At 43.5% G+C, this 22,869-nt stretch overlaps 1 long non-coding RNA gene across 3 annotated transcripts in view; it reads left to right on the top strand.

Moving 5' to 3' along the window:
• Positions 1-19,865, top strand: part of LOC122207686 — a 740,526-nt gene extending 720,661 nt beyond the window's left edge. For all 3 annotated transcript variants that reach the window (XR_006196968.1, XR_006196967.1, XR_006196969.1), the window contains 3 exons: positions 14,721-14,837; positions 16,673-16,708; positions 19,772-19,865. This is a non-coding gene — a long non-coding RNA (uncharacterized LOC122207686). The remainder of the gene's footprint in view (positions 1-14,720; positions 14,838-16,672; positions 16,709-19,771) is intronic.
• Positions 19,866-22,869: the final 3,004 nt, after the last annotated feature.

The raw sequence follows: 22,869 nt of genomic DNA, 5'->3' as shown, positions 1-22,869 counted from the left end.
TAAGGGCAAACAGCCCTGTCAATGATGAACTAACCCTCTATAGATGAATTCAGTAAAGGAAAATCCACGACAAGAGAGCGTCCTTCTGAGTTTGCCTAGAAAGCAGCATAGCACCGTGAAACCCAGCTCACCTATTTAGTGGGCGGGTGACCCCGGAAGCAAGTGGATCTGTGCCTCAGTTTCCCTGTTTAAAAATGTGACAAGAAATATCTTCTGTGCAAGGTTACTGCCAGGATTAAAATTAAATTATGTATACGGAGCACTTACCACATGCTTGACAAGCGTAGGTGTTAAACAATGGATTTTACTGACACTATTGTTAATTAACTTTCAGTTCTTCCCCTAATTACTAAGGAGATGATGCCTAATGTCCAAAATTTAAAGTATTGAAAAGTACAAAGAAACAGAAATAAATCCTACCCATAACCACCTTACCTAGAAACAACTGATTTGACGTTTTGGTAATACCCTTACCCCACTCATGGTTAAAAGCATTGTAGATACAAAATATTGAAACTGATAAGAGAGGTCACCGAAGCTGCTAGGTTCAAGCCCAAAACACACAAGTCAGTTGTGTTCTTATTCATCAACAGTACATCATTACAAAGCATACTATCAAATTAGTGGTATTTATGCTGGCAACTAAATAATAAACCCAGAACGGGGAGCCTGGATGGCTCAGTCAGTTAAGCGTCTGACTCTCACTTTGGGCTCAGGTCATGACCTCACGGTTTCGTGGGTTTGAGCATCGGGCTCTGGGCTGGTGGTGCAGATCCTGCTTGGGCTTCTCTCTCTCTCTCTCTCTCTCTCTCTCTCTCTTTCTCTCCCCCCCCCCCCAATTCATGCTGTCATGGTGTCTCTGTCTCTCTCTCAAAATAAATATATAAAAGAACCTGAAAAAAATTTTTAATAAAAAAAATACAGAAAAAGTCTAACAAAAAATCTAACTCTATGATAAAAAATAGAAAACGTCAGGGGCGCCTGGGTGGCTCAGTCGGTTAAGCATCCGACTTCGGCTCAGGTCACGATCTCGTGGTCCGTGAGTTCGAGCCCCGTGTCGGGCTCTGGGCTGATGGCTCAGAGCCTCGAGCCTGCTTCCAATTCTGTGTCTCCCTCGCTCTCTGCCCCTCCCCCGTTCATGCTCTGTCTCTCTCTGTCTCAAAAATAAAAAAACATTAAAAAAATTAAAAAAAAATAGAAAACGTCATAAAAAACGCCATAAAAGAAAATCTCAGTATATGAAAATATAGATCGTGGTCCCAGTGAGCAGATCATAAACGGGCAATTCTTTCCAGTTGATCTACATTAAAATTCAAAGTGACTCCAGTCAAAACCATAGCAAGGAACTTGAGAAGACAATACCAACATTTCATATGGGACATGAAAGGAAAGAACAGTCAAGGTCATTTTGAATAAGTAGAATAAAGTAAGATTAAGGTAAGATTTAGCAGGTATAAAGGTTTATTATAAATCTATAGCAACTGTGGCAGTGTTAGAGGGAGAGAAAAATAAACCAACAGAAAGTTCCAAAGCAGAGCCAATCATTTGTGGAAACTTGACCTAGAATGTAACAGGCACAGAGATCAGTGGGTTGGGGGCAGGGGGCGGGAGGGATGGGCTACTCAAGAATCCTGATGCAACTGTTTTTCCAAAAGAAGACCAATGAGATCCCTTTCCCGGTACACACACACACACACACACACACACAATTCGAGGTGGGCCAAGACATACACGTGGAAAACAAAATTTTTAAAACTTAGAAGATTATAGAGGACAGTACCCTGATGCCTTCCATTAGGAAAGATTTCCTAACCATGACTCAAAAAAGCATAATACGTAAGGAAACGAATGATAAGTTTGGTGTTATTAAAATTTGAAAATTACATGCAGCAAAAGACGCTGTGAACAAAGCTAAAAGGACAACCAGAAAATAATAGCACCACATTTACGACCATCAACGGGTTAGTACCCAGGATATCGTACGGTCAGTAAGAAAAGGACAAAGAAGGCTCTAATAAAATGAGCAAAATTATGAACAGGCAGGCCGCAGAAGAGAAAACCCAAAAGGTCAATAAGCCAATGAGAAGATGCCCAATCTCACTAGGAATAAAGGAAATTCAAACAAAATCAGCTCTAACAGATGGCGCTCATGCATAACAGAGTCTAGAACTGAGAAGTCTAACAATACCAAGTGCTGGCAAGGGAGCAGAACAGAAGTGCTCATCCATCTTCTGACGGGAGTAGAATTGTTCACAGTCACCTCGAAGAGCCGTTTTGCAAAACCGTGTCAAATTGAAAATGAGATGACCAGAGACCTAACGGTTGCAAGTCTAGGACAAGGCCCGGGAGAAACCTTTGCCCACACGTAGAGGATGTGCAGATACCAAAATGTTTACTGCTGGAAACTGGAATGTTGACGATAGCCACAAAGGCGAAGCCACCCAAATGCTTGTCTGCAGGACGATGGAGAAGCGAGTTGGTGTACTCAATAAAATGCTCCTCAGCAGATAGAATGGATCGGTGAGAAGTACACGTATCAAAATGAGTGAATTAATCTCCCAAACATAATATGAAACGAAGAGGGAAAGTTGCAGAAGGTTATTGGTTAGATAAAATTGAAAATATAAATACATCACGATTACATTGTGTATGGGCTTTCGTATATTTAGTAAAGGGGTAAAACCATGAGGCAGAATGCTAATCCCCAAAATCAGGATAATTGCTTATTTCTGGCAAGAGGAGAGGGATTGGGGCGCCTGCATGGTTCAATCAGTTAAGCAGCTGACTTCAGCTCAGGTCATGATCTCATGGTTCGTGGGTTCGAGCCCCATGTAGGGCTCTGTGCTGAGCGCTCAGAGCCTGGAGCCTGCTTCGGATTCTGCGTCTCCCTCTGTCTCTGCCCTTCCCCTGTTCATGCTCTGTCTCTCTCTGTCTCAAAAATAAATAAACATTAAAAAAAAATTTAAAAAATATATATATATATATTTAATAAATAAAAAAGAGAGGCAGAGGGTGAAATGGGTAGATACATTGGATTTTAACTGCCTTTGTAAGAGTGCATTATTTAGGGAAAAAGCTATAAGTGAATACGGTCAGAAGAAAAATTTAGATTTCACAAAGTTGAGACATGACCGTACTGGCTACGTTGCGTTAGTCTCCATGTTTTTGCGTATACTTGAAATGTTTTCTATCCTTGAAATAATATGGCAACTATATATATTTTTCAGCATATGACAAATGGCTATGACTATTATAATTAAAGGAACAAAGCCCAATTGTTCATAGGAACGTCAAATTAAAGGAATATTGTTAGAAAAATAAAGGTCTCGGAGACAAAAACACTTCCCAAGGCGGGAACCGCTAAATTAAAAAGTAGAGTTTTTCTTCTTGACTGATTGATACCCTCTGGGATTCTCTCCTATTAAAATTCAAGCCATTTGTACCAAGAACCACGGCCAAGGGGCACCCAGACTCACACATAGGGCCTCTCCCCCCAGGCATCCATTTCCTTCCTCCCAGGGAGTGAGGTCCGTGAAAAGGCATCACAGAATCCTGCCCCACACTTCACTCGTCATTGCTACGGGCAAACACACAGAAACACGGACACTGGGATCATCACAAACCAGAGGGCCGTGGGTATGTCCGAAAGTGGGGTGATTTACATTTGCTGAAGGGGATTTGGCTCTGAACTCCCATGAAGCAAAAACAAGGAAGGACACAAGATCAATCCTAAGCTTTGCAATATCCCAAAGGCCAAATCACAAAGGTTTCCAGGGGAAGCATAACCATTTCAGGAGATTCGGGTCTGAGAGAAAGTTCTCCCTCATTGTAATAAAGATAAGCACGAAGTGAGAAATGAAGTCATTGGTTCCCCCGCTGAACACACACACAGCGTGGACACGGAAAATTGAAGCCACCCCACCACACACACGACTTGCTGTCTGTGTTACATTATCACGGCATTATTATTCCTCTGTCTTCATTAATGTCTTCGCTACCCAAAGTGACACTCGCCCATGCAGCGTCTATTCATTGCACGAGTTTCCCTGAAGATCCACCATGGAAAGTGTCAACAGTCAAGTGGTGACCAAAGAGTCTCTGAATCCTTACCGTGTACCCCCAATCCTGAACTCTGTGTAGGATCCTTACCCATCACGTCCCCAGATTAGGGGAACTACCTTAAACCAAACTTTCAATTCTCGGTAAATTCTGACCCTGTCTCCTATTCTCTGAGGTGTTGCCAGAGCTGGGTCAAGGGTGGGATCTCCCTTAGCGTGCTTTGCCTTCCCAACAAGTTGCGTGGTGATTGTCAGGGAGTTGGCAAGAGACGATCATTTAAACGAAGAACAACAAAACAAAACCTCTCCAAGAGACCCAACCCCCTCTTTCCTTTTCTGCGACCCTTGAAGAGACTTTCCGGTGACGGGAGAAAACAGCCCTGCCATTTGTGCTCAGAAGCAAGAAGCTCGGTCACCTGCTGACACCAAGGAGCCCAACACCTTGGCATTCAGACCTCCGAGGTTCATTACTTCTCCCTCCCTACCAGGACTCCAGGTGCTAACTCTTGCCCAGTTGGGTCCTGCGAGCTCTCTGGTTGCCTGCAGAACGGTCTGGGCATGTCTGTGACTCTGCTTTTTCTGGGCCTTCTTGTTGGCAATAATCAGGGTAATTATAGACTGTTCCCTCATTTCCCTGCCTCTCGGGAGCTCTTTAGCGCCAGAGAAAGATCAAGTCAGAAAGCCTTCCACCCAGGTGGGAAGCTGGAGAAGGTTTCGAGCATGATTGCTCAGCATGGATTTCAAAGGAGGAGGAGGAGGAAAGGAGGAAGGAGAGGAGGAAGAGAGATGGAAAGAGATATATTGCTTTGTCAGAGAAGCATAGGAAACGCTACTTTTAAATAAAGTTGGACACGTTTTATAATTGTAGTATCTCTCAGATCTCTTGGAAACTTTAGCTCTGACCCTGGCCGTCTGTTAAGATTACCTGGCTGGAAGGGTGCGGGGGGAGGAGGTGGGAAGCAGGGCATTAAAAATAAAGACGTCAAAGCCTCCCCCGGAGACATTCTGATTTTGATGGTTTAAGGTAGGGGCTGGCTGGTTGTAGATATTTATTTTAAGTTCTTCAGGTGATTCCAACGTGCAGCTATGACAAACCTCATTCCTTTTTTGTGCTAATGTGCTTTGAAGTCCATAAGCTCCTTTTCCATGCATATTTGACTACATTTATCTGCCTCTATTATAGGCATAGTTTTCGGTACAAAACACGTTTGGAACTTGAGATTTTTCTGTCATGTATTTTTTTTTCCTTTAGGTAGAAAGAGAGCACAGTATGGGTGCTGATATCCAGTACTAAGAAACGAGTGCCTTTTTTTTAATGTTTATAAATTTATTTTGAGAGAGAGAGAGAGAGAGAGAGAGAGAGAAAGCATACTAGAGACAGAGGGAAAGAGAGAATCCCAAGCAGGTTCCATGCTGTCAGCGAGATCCTGACTTGGGGCCTCAGGAACTGTGAGATCACGATCTGAGCCAAAATCAAGAGTCGGACGCTTAACCAACTGAGCCACCCAGGTACCCCAAGAAGTGAGTATCTTTTTTAACTTCAAATTATATTAATACCAACCAGTGGCATTCAGTGAATTCTAAAAAGTTTTGCATTTGTGATCTCATTTAATCATTAAAACATCTCTAAATGCTTGGCAATGCTATTACTCCCATTTCGCAGATAAGAAAACTGAGGCTTGAACAGATTCAGCCACTTGCCCGATGTCGTATAGGTAGTAGTAATCGGAATCTGAGTCCGATCTGAGGGCCTTCATTGCCTAAGCCGTACAAGTATGCTCTACTCTCTCTTAGAAAAGACGTGGTCCCTGCTCCCACCAAGTCGGTGGTTCTAGAATCCTAGAATCTGTCTAGGTCTCCATGAAGGGAAGGAGCTGCAATGTTTTCCTGTCTCTGAAATGAGTCCCACAATATAGCCATTCTGAACCTGACTCTGGAGTTCTGTGGGGCTTGCGATTAGCCAGTACTCCCCTTTAACCCATTTCTCTGTCTCCCGCCTCGCCCCAAGATGAAAGGATGGCCACCGTGCCCCAAATTCCTGGAGCCCCGCTAAGAAGGCAGTGTGAGGCCACGGGGCCTGAGGACCATTTGGCAGTCTAGGCCACGTGGTCGTGGGCCAAGGCTCGCACAGGCCGTGGAGAGTGATTTGCAATCAGTCGCAAGTGATTACACATTGTTTCTCATCGATAGGCACGAAGGAGCCCTGACGGGATAATGAGACGCGGCTAATGGAAAATCACAGCTGACTGGCAACCGTTAGTGGGGTTTGTCCAGCCCTCCAGTGCTGCAATCAAATCCTCCCCACTGCAGAGGCCGGGAGCAAATCTGAAGAATTTTAATGCCGAGCCCCCTCACGGTGCCGAGGGAAGCTGACCGGAGGGCCCGCCAGTTGGGACACCCGGGATAGGACACGGGGACCCTCTCGGGACAAACCACAAACCCTCCCGGACGGGGGCTCTGAATAATCTTCCCAAAAGGAGAACGCAGGTCCCGGACCTGCCTGGGGAGAGCATCAGAAACCAGGCCAACAAGAGGATAGGGTCCCTTTGCTTTGCAGGCTCCCCGCAAAACGGCGTTTGTCGGATTCTGCGCATTACCCGCGCAGGGCTGGGGAATGCGGCTCTTTTCCTCGCTGTGCTCGAGGAGAGAATCCGTTTCAACTACCTTTCCATGGATCAGTTCACTAAGGGCCGACTTGAGCCCTGTTTACCCTTCTGTTGTCAAGGAAAAACAGCTGTTTGCTTAAATTGAGGTCTTCTTCCTCCATGACGGTCATTACCGCCTCCCCAGTAAGAGATAATGGGCTTGAATTTCCCAACTAGATGGGAGTTGCCCAAGTCTTGACTCTCCTGGTAAAGGCCATCTGTAACCCAGAGCGGCCTTCCTGAGGAAGGTACTACCCGACTTAATCTTCATGCTTAATTACCCTTCCCAATGGATACGCAATGAGGTCCCTAATAAATGAACTTGTTAAGCGCACAGCTGTGGTTCCAGATCTTTAACCCAGTTTCCTCACACACCATTTCTGTCTGCTGCCATTAGACTGCATCGCCCCTGCACAACTTGTTGGAATTGTTTATAATAAACGCGATAGAACTTGGCCAATCAATGCTTGGCAAGTGAACGCCTAAAAGAAAAAAAAAAATTAAGTGCCAACAGTTGAAATGAGTCAAAACTTTAAGTTGTTTTGCTAATAATTTATAATATTCCACTGTTTAAACGTTTTTAAAAAGTTTATGTATTTGTTTTGAGAGAGAGAGAGGAGGAGGAGAGTCAGGGAGAGGGGGAGAGAGAGAGAGAGAGAGAGAGAGAGAGAGAGAATCCCAAGCAGGCTCTGTGTTGTCAGTGCAGAGCCTGATGTAGGGTTTGAACTCACAAACCGTGAGATCATGACCTGAGCCAAAATCAAGAGTTGGATGCTTAATCGACGGAGCCACCCAGGCACCCCCAACTGAAACTTTTTGTTTTGAGAAAACTATGGGTTCGCAGGCAGTTGCAAGAAATAATGCAGAGAGATCTCACGGAGACTCTACCCCATTTCTCTCCGGTGATAACGTCTTGCACAATCATAGTCGAATATCGCAGCCTGGATATCGATGCAGATACTGTCCGCTCCTTCTCAGGCATCCCCAGTTCTACACATCAGCTTTATGCAGTGTTATCCCACGCGTGGGTGCCTGTGTCGGGCACCAGACGCAACACACAGACCGGTTCCGTCAACCCAAAGATCGCTCTTGCCGCCCTTTTAAAACCTCCCCTGTCTACCTTGTCTGTAGCCCCTGGCAGCAACTAATCTGTCCTCCATTTTCATAATTTCTTCACTTCAAGAGGGCCGTATAAATGGAATCCTACAGCATGTGACCTTTTGAGGTTGACTTCTTTCACTCAGCATAAAATTATCTGGATTCATCCAAGCCATTGCATGAATCAATAGCTCATTCCTTTTTATTGCCAAGCAGTATTGCATAGTACGGGTCCACAGTTGGACGGCTCACCTGCTGAAGGACCTCTGGGTTGCTTCCAGTCTGGGGCCATTATGAGCAAAGCTGCTCCGAATATTCATGGACAGGTTTTTGTATGAACATACATTTTTACTTTTCTGGGACCAATGTCCTAAAGTGAATAGAATGGCTAAGCCACAGGACCGTTGTGTATTTCGTGGTATCAGAAGTTGCCAAACTTTTCCAGAATGTCCGTACCATTATTTTAGATTCCCACCAGCAATGTGTGAGTGACCCATTTCTCTGCCTCCTCACTAGCATTTGGTGGTGTCACCATTTTTTTTTTATTTCAGCCACTCTGATAGGTGTGTGGAGATGTCTCATTGTGGTTTTAAGGTGTGCTTAACGATGCGGATGATTAACGATGCGGAACGTCTTTTCATGCGCCCTGTCTATGTCCTCTTTGCCTGTCTACATCCTCATCAGTATTTAGGCCTATTCATGCCTTCTGTCTATTTTTTAATTGGATTGCTTGTTGGGGGGGGGGAGGGGGTTTTGTTTTTTAGTGTTGGGTGTTGAGTTCTTTGTATATCTTAGATACTAATCCTTTGTCAGATACATGGCAAAAGTCTTTTCTCTCAGTCTATAGCTTGTCTTATCTTAAGGGAATCTTTCCCTGAGCAACAGGTTTTAATTTTGATGGGGTCCAATTTGTCAATTTTTCCTTTTGCAGATACTTTTGGTATCAAATCTAAAGACCGCTTTGACTAGACCTGGATCCTAAGGATTTTCTTCTTTTTCTAGAAGCTTTATAGTTTTACATTTTGCATTTCTAATCATGATCCACTTTAAGTTTATTTTTATATAGGGTATCAAGTTTAGGTTGAGATTCTGATCTTTGACCAGGGATGTCCAGTTGCCCCAGCCTCATTTGTTGAAAAGACTCTGCACACTCAGTAAAGAGCTCGATGTGGGGTTTGATCCCACGACCATGGGATCATGACCTGAGCTGAAATCAAGAGCCAGACATTCAACTGACTAAGCCACCCAGGCACCCCAGATTGCATTATTTTAAACCATCTTTTTGCTTTTGCAATTACAAAAGATGGGGCTTTATGTTGTCAGATTATTCAAATAACAGTATGATGTAGGGTGTCAGACTGAATTCCTTTTGCACTTTTGTCAAAAGTCAGTTGGGTGTATTTGTGTGAGTAAGTAATTCTTAAAGTTGAAGTACAATAGCAAGTTTCAGAACAATATATCTAGTATGATCCCATTTTTATTAAAAAATATAAATATATAGGGGTACCTGGGTAACTCAGTCAATTAAGCGGCCAACTTCAGCTCGGGTCGTGATCTCACAGTTTGTGAATTTGAGCCCCACATCAGGCTCTCTGCTGTGAGCACAGAGCCTGCTTTGGATCCTCTGCCCCGCTCTCTCTCTGCCCCTCCCCTGCTCATGCTCTCTCTCTCTCTCTTTCTCAAAAATGAACAGACATTTAAAAAATGAGATAAAAATAAAATAAAATAGAAAAATATAAACATATATTTCCACATATGCATATGTTCATATTCATAGTGATGTCATTATTTACTACGATTATTTATTATTGTTTATTGTGGTTATTGCTGGGGATTGTGATTGGAGGATTTTCATCTTATATACTTAAGATACTAGGTAGTTTATTGAGCATTTATTATGTGACAGGTGCTATTTTGCTTTCTACAGTTAAGGTGCAATTGTAATATAAAATAGTGATGATGGTAAGGGTCAGGATCGCTAAACCATTACTGGCTCTCATACAGTCTCATATATTCATGTAGCTCTCCTACACTACTTAAATGCTTTACATATCCGTATATCTCCTCTCTCTCACTTAGTTATCACAACAACCCTATGAGCTAATTTCGGTCGTTACTCATATATGATGGTAAGGAGACAGAGGCTTAAAGAAGCTGTGTGCATAAGACCACAGAACAAGAAAAGTGTGGAAATGCAAACTCAGGTATTCTGACACCACAATGCACCCCCTGACCCCCTGCATTATACCTTTTGTTATTTGAATTATTTGACAATGTCCCATCTTTTGTAATTGCAAAAGCAAAAAGATGGTTTAAAATAATGCCATCTAGGGCGCCTGGCTGGCTCAGTCAGCTGAGCGTTTGACTCTTGATTTCGGCTCAGGTCATGATCCCAGCCAGGGTCGTGGGATCGAGCCCCGTGTTGTGCTCGTCATTGAACGTGGAGCCTGCCTGAGATTCTTTCTCTCTCCCTCTGCCCCTCCTCCCCCTCTCCGCTCTCGTACTCTCTCTCTCTCTCTCTCTCAAATAAATAAGTAAATAAAATAATAAAATAATACAATCTGATTTGCAAAAGAACAGACATGCCTTCTCTTAGGCCAGGTTAGCTACAATATCAACTCGCCCGTTGTCTTGAGTCCAAAGGATGTGTATGGTCTGTGAGAATATTCTCTTTAGAATTATTTTATCCTAAATAAACTTTAAGAACTTCTAGAATATTCTAATACCTTATAGTCCCTCCCCCCAAAAAATCGTTTTTAAAAGAATTTCTTTCTTAAGAATTATGCTTGGCTGCTTTCAGATGGCTCCTGAGAATTAAGTGGTCTCTACCACGTCTCCTCTATATTCCAAATAAACAAGACAAAGCTCTGTGACAGGACATGACCCAAGCACTCAAGTCTTTATGGCCTAAAGTCACCTCGCCAGAATGCACTCAAAGGCAAACAGAGAACATTCTTGAAATATTTCTGGTTAAAAAAAAATGCAAAAAACAAAAAAACAAGACTTTATTTTATTCCTTTTATTAAATAGCAAGCCCTTAGGAAGGAAATAGTAAATAAGAGTTAAAATGTACATTAATTAAAAAATATATGTATTCACGGGAGCAAAAACCCTCAATCACCCCAAATCCTGCAAATGAACATAAATGAGGGTTTGGTGTAAAAATTCCTGAGTGCATTTAGCACCTCAGTCTCTTTGTTTTACACTTTCCTGATTCATTGACACCTCCCCACATTCCCAAACCTCCATGAAAAATAAAACTTATACATTAAAAGAAAATTTAAAAATAAAAAGTTTTTCTTTTTTTTTTAAAGTAGAATTATTTTTCCAAGTGCTGTCACTTCTACCCTGGATCTGTTTCTTCCATTACTCACATCCTTTCTGTTCCGATGGCCACTGGCTTAGTTTGGGCTCATGGCACCTGCTTTCATCCGTATTTTAAAGCAGCAACCTGACTTCTAACTTCAACCTTTCTTCTCCAGTTTTACCATGCCTCCAGATTAACTGTCAGAAAACACAACTCTAGCTGTGTGATTCCCTGACTCAGAGATCTTCAATGGCTCCCTACTGCCTGCTATTTCAAGTACAAACTCCACAGTTTGGAATTCAAGGGTATTCACAAAATTATGCCAAGCCAACTTTCCCTGCCTTTCCCCACCACTGGCCTTGACCTGCCCTCATGCTGCCCTACCTGGAGGGAGGACCAAGATTGCTTTCCCACCTGTGTGCTTCTCCTGAGGCTGAGCCTTGAGCGTGGGCTTTTCTCACGGGCCGTGTCACCTTACTTCCTCCTGCAAAGCCATCAGAGCTTTCCCCCATAAAGCTTTCCCTTCACTTTCTCCAAGTTGGCCAAGACCTTGAACATGACCTGATGGAAATCCAGCAACATTCAAGCAGTCTCATGGAGCTCAGTCTCCTTACTCTTCACAGCACTGTAAGTTAGGCAGTGTTGTGTGGCTGGTAAATGTTTAACGGCTGGCTCTCGGTAGGAAGAGGGCGAAAGTGTGGGTATCTATACATGCACAAATTTATTATAAATGTTGCTGATATAAGGAATATAAAGCATAGCATTTACAAATAATAATGAAATAGTTAATACTCTTTTTTAAATAGATTCCATATAGTCCATTAATTCTCACAAAAATGCTTTTGTTGGCATTTTTGTTACACACTCGTATCTCAGCCCCACCTACGGTTGCGATAAACAGTGCGGATAGTGCCCGCATGAATGTTTGTTGGTGTTTGTGTTTACATTAATGGGTGAGATGGAGGCAAAATGAAGCATCTATTCATTAGCGATGTGCATGACTTCTTTGCTCGAGTGATAACAGCTTTCAAATACGGCCACAAGTTTTCTTCCAATTTTGGTGCTTTTCACAGCCTCATAGTTGCAAACGTGGTACCACTTTAAGGTGCACCTACATTATTAACAGTGTTCCCAATACATTCTGAACTCTGGAGAATCAAAATAACAACACTTAAGCCTTGATCTGTACCCTGTTTCCATGGTGTGAATGTTCCCGTCACGGCCGATTTCAAGCTACCAACCTGATGTCCCTGAACGTAGAGTTTGGGAAGAGAGGTACGGTCGTGAATCATTATATAATATCTTTGCCATACAGGTGCAAATAAACTAAAGAACATAGTTAAATGTCAAATAATTAGAAATGGTCAATTAACTTTCAACTCAGAGACCAAAACCATTCAGTGGAGGAAAGGGATAGATCCATATGGAACAAAAAAATGAGCTTTGATTCATACCTTCTACTATATTCAAAGATCAATTTGAGAAGATGATTCATAGACCCAAACGTAAAAGCAAAAACAACAAAGCTTCTATCATGAAACGAAGAGGACATCTTCACAACATTTAAGAGAGCAAAGTTTTCTTAGAACACGGAATAACCATGAAGGAAAAAAGTAATGAAAATGGACTTCATGAATATAAAGCACATTCCGTTCAAAAGACACCTTTAAGAAGTGAACAGGTGAGTCACAGTCTTAGAGAAAATTGTTGTAATACATTTATTTGATTAAGACTTATATTAAAAATATATAAATCCATACACAACCTCTAAAACCCAATATTTAAAAGGTGAATGACACTGTTCAAAATAAAACGGACAAAGACTCAAATAGGAACGTAAGAAAGAAAAATATCAAATTGTCAATAACCACATGAAGAAAAGTTCCATGGTAGTTTTCAAGAAAATACAATTTAAAACTACGAGATAATATTATACACCCACCAGGATGGCTACAATAAGAGATCAACAACACCAGAGGCTGCCGTGAAACTGGGATGCAAAATGGCAAAAACCACTCTGAGAATCAGTCCAGCGATATCGCAGAAGTCAACATATCCCTACCCCGTGACCCAAGAATACCAGTCTTAGGTGTTTACCCAAAGGACAGGAAAGCTTGTATACACAATAAGACTTGTACAAGAAATGTTTAAAAAAAAAAAACTTCATTAATAGTATAAGGAACTATAGAGAGCCCAGATGTCCATCACATGAAATGGATTAAAGATTTGTGGTATAGCCATCCGGTGGAATACTACACAGCAGTAAAAAGTAGCAAACTACTAGTGTACTCCACAACACGGGTAAAACTCCAAAACTATTCTGAGCACAGGCAGTCAGATACCAGAGTACTACTGTGTGATAAAACTCAGGTGATGTATTGAAATAGGCAAAACTAAGCTGTGATGAAAATAAAATGTCTTACAGCTTTTTCTTCTCACCACCAAGAATGCCAGGCAATGTTAAACCCTTCAATGAGCGCGCGCGCACACACACACACACACACACACACACACACACACACTCCACAACCTTCCCTTCCTTCCGACAGATGATACCAAACCTGACTTAGTCTTCTCCTTTACTGAGATTCAGAAATTGGATTTTTTTTTCCTTGCTAGTACAGAATCCTATGTACTCAAGAATGCAAACTGTAAATCAATACCCACGTCTTAAAGGTGACATTTCAACAACTGTACATCCTGGAGCCTTCCAGGATCTCAGGATCGTTTTGTTCCTGTCAAATGTCTAACTTCTTAAATAATTTATGAGCATCCAACTCCACGTCTTGCGATACAGGATGGACTGTTTTCATTTTGTACGTGCACGTCTTCATTCAAATAGCCCAAGTTCATTCACTAAATGTCACTGAATACCTACTATGTGCTAGACATTGTACTGTGCAGTCGAAATGTAGTAGTGGAAAGGACAGTCATACTCTGAGCCTAGAATTCACATAGGGAGGAAGACGGGACAGACGTCAATTTATGAGTCGTAGCAATAATGGTTAAATTTCGATTGTAACTCTTGCTTTAAAAAAAAAAGGTGTTGCGAAGTGTAGGCTTCTTATGCACACATTTACCAAGAAGTCATGATCTTGTCTTAAATGGAGTGAGTGAGAGTGCCTATCAAGGAGTGCTTCCTTGAGAAAGAGGCTTTCGAGCTGGGCTTTGAATGGGGAGGAAGAATATACTTGGAGGGTGCTACGTTGCAGATGGCAGAGGCATTGTGTCAATGGTTCTGATACATAAAGGAGCATGCTGTTTTTAAGGTGTGGGAGGAATGGGAGGAAGCTTATCCCTACAGAAGCTAGAGCCACAACGTGGATCTGGGAAAACTGGCAGTGTCTGTTAAGAATTTCCGTTTTATCGAGTAATAAGATCAGTGGGAAGCTACTCCAGAGATTTGTACTTCTGGATGGATCTGATCATCTGGCTACTGTGTGTCGAACGGACTGGCAAATGGGGAGACCAGCTTGAGTCCAGCCCGCGTACATAATAAACAAGTGCCCCTATTAATTTCCAGTGAAAGGCAGGCTCTGAGTTCTGCAGACCATAGAGATAACTTAGCCCTACTTTGAACCATTAGAGAATAAACTGGAACTGCTTTTTCAGACAAAGGGCACACATGAGGGGTGCAGGAGAAGGAGTTAAGGAGCCCGCCAACAAGAGGGACGCGAGGATGGACAGATCAAAGAAGATAGCCTCAGGAGGCAAACATCTGAGATACGGGTAAGTGCCAGACATTTAGTTTCAAATTGTGATTTTCAGAGTCAGCAACTGAGAGTTCATTCTGCCTCAAAACCGTCCCAAGTGCCTTATATTTATCACAGTTCATGCTCGCTTCTCTCTTCGAGGGATGCATTATTATTAAGTATTTTCTTACAAAAAGAAACCTGGAGGTTTAGAGAGGTACAGCAGCTCCCTCGAGATTACTCAGCGCGTTAGAGGCAAAATTTGCACCCGGGTCTCTCTGATGCAATGCTGGCCCTTCGCCACCTTCCTTCGCCTCCTGCCCATTCTTAGTGCATTTGGGAACAACGCCAGGTTTTTTCTGTGCTTTGGCATGAATACACCGAACATTAGCTCTAAAGGGGTCTTCGAAATCAGATAAGTCAACCCTCTTGCTTTGCAGGGAAAGAACGTGAGACAGATACACTGGGGTCCACCCACGGCCTCCCGGCAAATGTTGGACAAGTGAGATACAGAACCCCGGGTCTTGCAGTAATCCACACTGCTTGTACAGACAGCTTGTCCGCTCTCTTTACAGATCTGGGACTTGGCAATGGGTGAAGTTTCACTGAGCCCGTGGCCCTGCTTGGCGGAGGGGGCAGTTCTTAAATGCCGGTCTGTGGACAAAGTGATCATCAAAATGAGTTTGAGGAGAGTGGGACTAAGTCTCGATAATTATTTTGTCTAGCCCCCTCCCTCTCCAATGGGGGGGAAGAAATGTTACTTAACATGTATTAAATGTTGAACATTTTAGAACTTGCAGCTGTGTTTGTTGCTTAATTATTCACAGATTGCTTAGGGCCAAACGCTGTCTGCTGGGGCAAGAACGATTCGTTGGTTACCTACAACTCCAGTGCAGACGGGAAAACTTATTTCCCATGCAGCAAAGGAACAGCCTCCATTAGGTACAACAGTGGACTAGTTGAGATTTCCAAAAGGGAAATTTGCATTATTTATACTTCCAAATTGTACACTGGTGCCTAAAACAAAGCACAAAGTACCTAGAAGATGTTTGACGGTCTAGTCTTGCGTAACGGAATGCAATTAATAGGCAGCTCTTCCAGATTCTGGAACTAACAAATCTCTCAACAACGGTTGTTGGCAGAGAAGCAACCACACCGATCCATCGCAACTGGGAACGGTCTCTTCTGGGCAGAAGTGACCCAGATTTGGCAGCAGCTAGGTTTAAGACCCAAGGGAGACTCTTCATGTTACCAGCAGAAGACTTGGGGACCATCTCTACGGTGAGCAGGAGGATTCTGGAAGTTCAGGGTCTACTGGAATGCCAACACATGATTATTTTAGCAGAATCCCTCACTCTTCGAGATGCGGTCAATAGTCTCTGGGTGCACCTGGAAAGAAATTTTACATTCTGTGCTATAGTTGAAGTGATCTTGTATTTTGAAGATACAGAATGTTAGCTTTCACAACTCAAAGGGAAATTTCTGAAGGCTGTTTTCCCCACACCTCGCCTCCTTGATGAGGAGTAGATATTATTTAATTTTTGGCCCAACAAATGTCTTCACCACCTATGAAGAGTCAGGAGGCTTTCTTCTTCCTGCTGGATTCCCACTATGGCATTTCCCCGACTATAGTCTCTTCCATGGAAAAACTCGCTCAGAGTTGTAACTAGGAAACAAAATCCCCGAGGTATTAAAAAAAAAAAAAAAAAAAGAGAGAAAAAAAGACAGGGTAATGCAATGTGTGCAATTTGGATTAAGCTCTAAAAGGTTTTTAATTCTGTCTCCGCTGGTTACTATTTGTGTGACCTTAGACAAGTTCAATTACTTCTCTAAACCTCAGTTTCTTCATGGATATAACATTTTTTTTTTCAGGTTATCGTGATGATAAAAACAGATCCCTCCAATATAGTAAGTATCTTATACAGTCCCTGGCAACAAATTGAATCCCACAATTATTGTCTCTTTTAAAAAGAAATGTGATACCAAGCCCAGATAGCACTTTAAAAATCTAGAACAGCTCCCCTTATTTCAAATAAAACACTGCGAAACCTTAAAGGGAAAGACAGGACAGAAGGCTGAGAAAAGTTCTAACAAAAGGAATAACACCACCAATAACAGGATTTGTCATAATCATTTCTGAAGATCTTCCCTGAGTAACACAGGGCTCTTGCACAATGGCCAACCGTGAATTTGACAACCAGAATGATTGTTTTGGTCTGTGGTAGGTCAGAGAACAACAGTAGACCAGAAGGCCACGGGAGGGATTTAAATTGGTAAATCTCTCCACCTTTCCTGACAAGTTAAGTGTAGTCAGCCTTGACAGAAGCTGCCAGTGGAGACTTCTGGGTTTCCAAGGACCCCCACCCAAGTTGACACCCTGGATGTTAATAGGCCTCACTGTGTTTGTTTTGGATGTGGTAACAAGTGTGAATAGGACGAGCCCTTCCCTGGATTCTTACACATAATCGCTTCTTGGATTTCACTAAATTGAAAAATGAGGTTTCTTATTGAGAGTGCAAGATCAGGGAATGAGGTCATAGCCCCTTTTCGGTAGCCGCTTTGGGCCAGAGACCAAAGTCAGACTTGCAGCTTCGATCTAACATATTTCAGAAGAACAAAACATATGGCGCATAATGTATGCTACGCATTTAGAAGGACGAGTGAGACTTCTGTGCTTAGTTTCTCCCTCTTCTTTCTGTGCACACCCTCGAAATGCCTGCAGCCCACCACACTTGTTAGCAGTGATGGACACAGATGGAATCTCAGGGAGGCTGCTGTTTCTGTTAGTTGATGAGGAGAAGGAAGGTATTCTATGCGAGTCCGTCTGTCTCCCACCACCCCACGATGTCAAGATGAAGAAAGGCCATCAGGAAAATCAAGGCCAAACACAGAAGTGAGAAGTGCGTATAGGAACTCTGAAGACAGAGTCCTGCTGATTCATGGTGATGATGGTAATGACAACAGATGAATTATTTACAGAGCACACATGAAGCACTGTGGTGAGAGCTTAGCCTATGTTCTTTTTTGGTCATTCGCATAATAATCCACTTGTATTCACCACTTTCCACACGAAAACAAGGAGACTTCAAGGGATGAAGCAAAACTTGCTGCCAGGCCCACCGCTGGAGAATGACGGTGGAGGGATTTGAACTCGTCTCTGGAAAATCTGTAGCCCGCCCTGTGAGCTTAGGTTAAGGATAAGTGGTGTAAGCTAGCTGGATAACGTGGCCATTTGCTCATTCGGGATCATTTTCTGCCTGTTGACATGTGGCCGGCACCAGAAAAGGTGAGGAGGTCGGCATGCGTTCAGTGGTGCTCCCTCAAGAGGTCGGGGAGGAAGATCCAAGCATGAACAAATCTCTCTGCCCCAATGTGGCAACTGGAACAAAAGGTTTGGGTCGGGGATGCCCTGGATCCTTTCCTGGCTTGAGTGGAAACACATTGCACGGAGAAGAATTGGATGAACAAAACCACAGAAGTAAGAAGGAGTAAGTGAGGTACCTGTGAACGGGAGCCAATGGCTGTGTGGTGAAGGAGGCGGGGAGGTGGCACAAGGTGGGTGGGAAGACCAGAGGGGTGGGCCAGGTTAGATCAGGGAAGATCTTGTGACGTCAGTTACGGAAGTTAGCCTGTCTCCTCTGCACACACCTGGAGGTTGAGTCGTATCATTGCAGAGTAAGATTCAAGTTCTAAAACTCTCTCTCTCTGACCTGAAAGCATAAGTTAGTCTGAAGAAGAGGGGCAAGAGTGGAGACAGGAAGCCTGTTTAGGGAAGGACTGGAATGGCTTGAGCTGCAACCATTATAACTGAGATTGAGTGAATTCATAAGGTATTTGAGGTCGGCCAGCAGAACTTGGGGGCCAACTAGAGGTGGGTTCAACGTGGAGGGAGAAGGTGAGGAGGGATCTCGGGCGACTGGCTACACGACTGTTGGGACCTCGGCTAGTCCTGAGACCGTTCCATTGAGAATCAGTGATTGAAAAGAAATGTATGGTTCCTCCCAGCAAGCACTTTGGTTTCCTAACTACTCCCAAAGCCCTACTTCCTCCTGACGCCCATACGTGTCCAGAACTTTATGGGTTGAAATAGAGACTTCTCTCTCAACGCTTGTGGTTGGTCCACAAGAGAGTCAGACTAGTCAACGTCTAGCTCGTGGTCCATAGCCAAACCAAACCTTCATCCTCAGGGGAATCAGGGTTGTAATAGCCACAGAATCTGTCTCCTGCAGAGTCACGTGGCTTTTCCCAGCTTCCTGGTGTCGCATCTATGGATAGTTGAGTCATATCTTCCTAGTATAGGAGCTGCCATGAACACTTCCTCTTAAAATTGTTTTTAACGTTGATTTATTTTTGAGAGAGAGGGAGAGAGAGAGAGAGAGAGAGCACACAAGAGGAGGGACAGAGAAAGGAGACACAGAATCTGAAGCAGGGCTCCAGGCTCTAAGCTGTCAGCATAGAGCCTGATGCGGGGCTTACACTCAGGAACCGCGAGATCATGACCTGAACGAAGTTGGACGCTTAACTGACTGAGCCACCCAGACGCCCCAACGCTTCCTTTTTCATTAGCTATTTTGATCCGCATGTGTTGAGATTCTGCCTTGCCGTTCATAACAACAGGTAAAGCTTTCACTTTGGGTGTGTTTATCCTTCCTTACCCATAACAGGCTACCTAGTTGGCTCCTGTGTAGCTTCAAGAGAAGCCTTCTTTAGCATGGGATTTTGGAGGCATGTGGGAGATTTTCTGGTTCAAGTCCTTTCTTTTGGTGGGCTTGAGGACAACAGGGTCCTTTCCAGTTGTTCTCAGGAAGAACTGCCTGGGGATCATTTCTGACGCAGGCGGCCTGGAAATCTAATCAGAGTATCCTCACCCCCATCCTCTAAACCCAGTGGCAGCTCAAATAATTTTGAGCACAATTTGCCGGGCTCTGTAGGTGATCTCTCATTTTCTACTTTTCTCCTCCTCCTCCTCAGGAGCAAGTCCACGCTTTACAGAAGAGCCACTGGGTGATGTCCAGCAGCAGAAAAGAGACCACTGTCACCAGCTGTGGGAGCAAGGCCAAACGGATCACGGTCACCCAGAACTGTGAGAGCCTCCAGGTACAGAATCTGGAGAATCCGTACACACACATACACACACACACACACACACACATTTACACAGCACATGCTCCACTGTTCAGAAAGAAACTTGGGAAAATGGATGGTGTGTCTGCACAGCTCACTGGGCCAGAGGTTTGAGGGCTTGCAAACTTCTGCAGACCTCTAGCAATCTGTGTCCAGCCCCCACTGAATGACGTCCACCTCGCTCCCTAACCTTTCAGGCTCTTCTTTTCCCCCAGACCTAGGCAAACACTGCCCTACCTGCCAGCTAGCCCTCCCCACCCTCCTGTCTAAGATTGGGCAGCATCCTGCCCCCCAGAGACCTCCAAACTGGATTACGTGTCCCCGCCTGAGTTCCCAATGTATGGCTCTGTGTTAGCACTCTTTGCCCTGTTTTATAATGATCGTTTTACCCCTCTGCATGCCTCAACTTTCATCTGCAGTTTTCACAGTATACTCCCTACGGTACGTGTTCACTAAATGTTGGATCTTGTAATGAAGGAATGGGGAGACGGCTCTGCCCAACCCTCTCCTCAATCAGTGTGAAACCAGGAAGGGACTATGGCCTCCTTTCCACCAGGCCCCATGCTATGGGATTTTCCTAGGGGGGCTACTGCAGCCAGAGCAGAGAAAGAAAACTTAACCAACTTGATCCAGCACTTCCCCGGCCACGGTGGGCTCATTGCTGTGTGGCCAGACCCTTCACTCCCCTAAGGGCCTCAGAGAACACCAGGCTCCCCGAGGAGATGAAGCCACGTTTGGATATCGGTGACATATCCTTCGAGGAAGGCCTACGCACCCGTCTCTCAGATGCTAGACATGCTTTCCCAGGTCAAGACCTTAGGGAGAAAGCCCAGCCATGCCCTCCTCTTCTTAATGCTCTGCACTCGGCCCCAGCGATGCCACTGCCCATTGTCGGCACGTTCTCACTGGTACCAACTTGTGGGTGCAATGCTTCAACTCCCTGGGCTGGCTTCCCGATCTCCACTAATCACTCTAAGTGTGCCCATGTCTCAAGGATGCCTATTACATGCCAGGTTGGGAAGTTAGGGGGGGGTTCAACCAGGTTTTAACCTCCCTGCCCACTTCTTTCCTGATGCTTCTGGTATTGCTTTACATACAGATTTTCAAAACTGTATCTCTCTCCTTCCTTGACAGATATGGTGGGAGTTATTTTTCCCTGTATAGGCTCCTCAACACATTGATCTCTTCCAGGTTACATTGGAGTGGCAAGATACCATTTTTGGCATTAGGTTCTGCCTCTCCCATAATGCCCTTGAGAGCTTAAATCCAGTCTTGCTTTTCTTTACTATCTTGATAGGAATCTAGTACCAGAGACCTACACATATTTGGCAATTGATACGTATTTATGAAAAGAAATGGAATGCAATTATCTGCAATGAAAAGAGTCAGTAAAGGAGGCATGATTTGGCAGACCAGCCATCTGCAGAAGAATGTGGATATTTAGGGGAACCTGGGTGGCTCAGTCGGTTGAGCATTCGACTTCAGCTCAAGTCATGATCTCACAGTTCATGAGTTCGAGCCCCACGTTAGGCTCACTGCTGTCAGCCTGTCAGTGTGGAGCCCACTTCAGATTCTCTGGCCCCCTTTCTCTGCCGCTCCCCTGCTTGCACTCTCCCCAAAATAACGTCTCCCGAGGCAAGGGAAACAAAAGCAAAAATGAGCTATTGGGACCTCATGAAAATAAAACCTTCTTCACAGCAAAGGAAACAATCAGCAAAACTAAAAGGCAACCAACAGAATGGGAGAAGATATTTGCAAATGGCATTATCAGATAAAGGGTTATTATCCAAAATCTATAAAGAGCTTATCAAATTCAACACCCAAAACACAAATAATCCAGTGAAGAAATGAGCAAAAGACATGAATAGACACTTCTCCAAAGAAGACATCCAGATGGCCAACCGACACATGAAAAAATGCTCAACATCACTCATCACCAGGGAAATACAAATCAAAACCACAATGAGATATCACCTCAGCCCTGTCAGAATGGCTGACATTAACAACTCAGGCAACAACAGACGTTGGGGAGGGTGCGGAGAAAGAGGATCTCTTTTGCACTGCTGGTGGGAATGCAAACTGGTGCAGCCACTCTGGGAAACAGTATGGAGGCTCCTCAAAAAAATTAGAATTAGAACTACCCTACGACCCAGCAGTTGCACTACTAAGCATTCATCCAGGGGATACAGGTGTGCTGTTTCAAAGGGACACATGCACCCCCATGTTTATAGCAGCACTATCAATAACAGCCAAAGTATGGAAAGAGCCCAAGTGTCCAATGATAGATGAATGGATAAAGAAGATGTGGTATATATATATGCACATATATATATATATATATATGTATATATATATACATACACACACACACACATACACACACACACACACAATGGAGTATTACTCAGCAATCAAAAAGAATGAAATCTTGCCATTTGCAACTATATGGATGGAACTAGAGGGTATTATGCTAAGTGAAATTAGTCGGAGAAAGACAAAAATCATATGACCTCACTCATATGAGGATTTTAAGACAGAACGGATGAACATAAGGGAAGGGAAGCAAAAATAATATAAAAACAGGGAGGGGGGAAAAACGTAAGAGACTCTTAAATATGGAGAACAGAGGGTTCCTGGAGGGGTTGTGGGAGGGGGGATGCGCTAAATGGGGAAGGGGCATTAAGGAATCTACTCCTGAAATCCTTGTTGCACTATATGCTAACTCACTTGGAGGTAAATTTAAAAAATAAAATTTTTAAAATTTTAGAAAAGGAAAATAAAAAAAGAAATTAAAGACTGAATTTAACAGAAAAAAAATGCGGATATTTAATAATCATTCAAAGTATCTTTCACTCTTTAGCAGGGTCCTGATAACAATTTGCTTTTGGCTCAGTGGTAAAATGAAACAAAAACATAAATAAAAATGAGTGTAAAAATCATTGTGA

Source organism: Panthera leo, chromosome E2 (assembly GCF_018350215.1).
Source record: "Panthera leo isolate Ple1 chromosome E2, P.leo_Ple1_pat1.1, whole genome shotgun sequence".
Taxonomy (NCBI): Eukaryota; Metazoa; Chordata; class Mammalia; order Carnivora; family Felidae; genus Panthera; species Panthera leo.
Note: the sequence above shows the minus strand (reverse complement) of the source record. Positions and strands in the feature narration are given on the sequence as shown.